This window comes from Phaethon lepturus, unplaced genomic scaffold (genome assembly GCF_000687285.1).
Source record: "Phaethon lepturus isolate BGI_N335 unplaced genomic scaffold, ASM68728v1 scaffold2300, whole genome shotgun sequence".
Taxonomy (NCBI): domain Eukaryota; kingdom Metazoa; phylum Chordata; class Aves; order Phaethontiformes; family Phaethontidae; genus Phaethon; species Phaethon lepturus.
In genome coordinates this window covers 66,674-67,135 of record NW_010513848.1, presented here as the reverse complement: position 1 = coordinate 67,135, position 462 = coordinate 66,674, and positions in this window count along the sequence as shown.

The following is a 462-nucleotide window of genomic DNA, read 5'->3' as shown; positions in this document are numbered from 1 at the left end:
GGGCGCTGTTGGGCGACGTCTTGACCCGGGTGTTGGGGTTGTTGGGGCCCCGGTGGCGCTGGGAGGAAGGAGCTAAAGCGAAGCGTCCCTGGGAGGTGGGGGCGCGGCGGCGGCCACTCCTGTAGGAAGCGGGTTTATCGTTTTATCCTTTATCAGGTTATCATTTGGGGGCTGGAGGGAGAAAGAGCAAAGCGCGGGATGCCGTGCTACTCCGCCCGGCGCCTCCGTGCCTCACCCCGCCGCAGAACCCGGAGTCTGAACCAAGACGGTTCCCGCAACCGTAGCGGAAAAGACGGGCCGCAGAAAATGCGTGTGCTAAGCAAGGAGCTGCTACGAGCTCCTTCGTCATCTAATGTACGAAAAAAGCTTGTGAAGTAGTGTATATGAAGTTGTGCTTTCCTCAGAGACTACAGGCAGGGTCAGCAAATTTGCCTGTGTTCTGGCAGCTGCTGCTCGGATGGG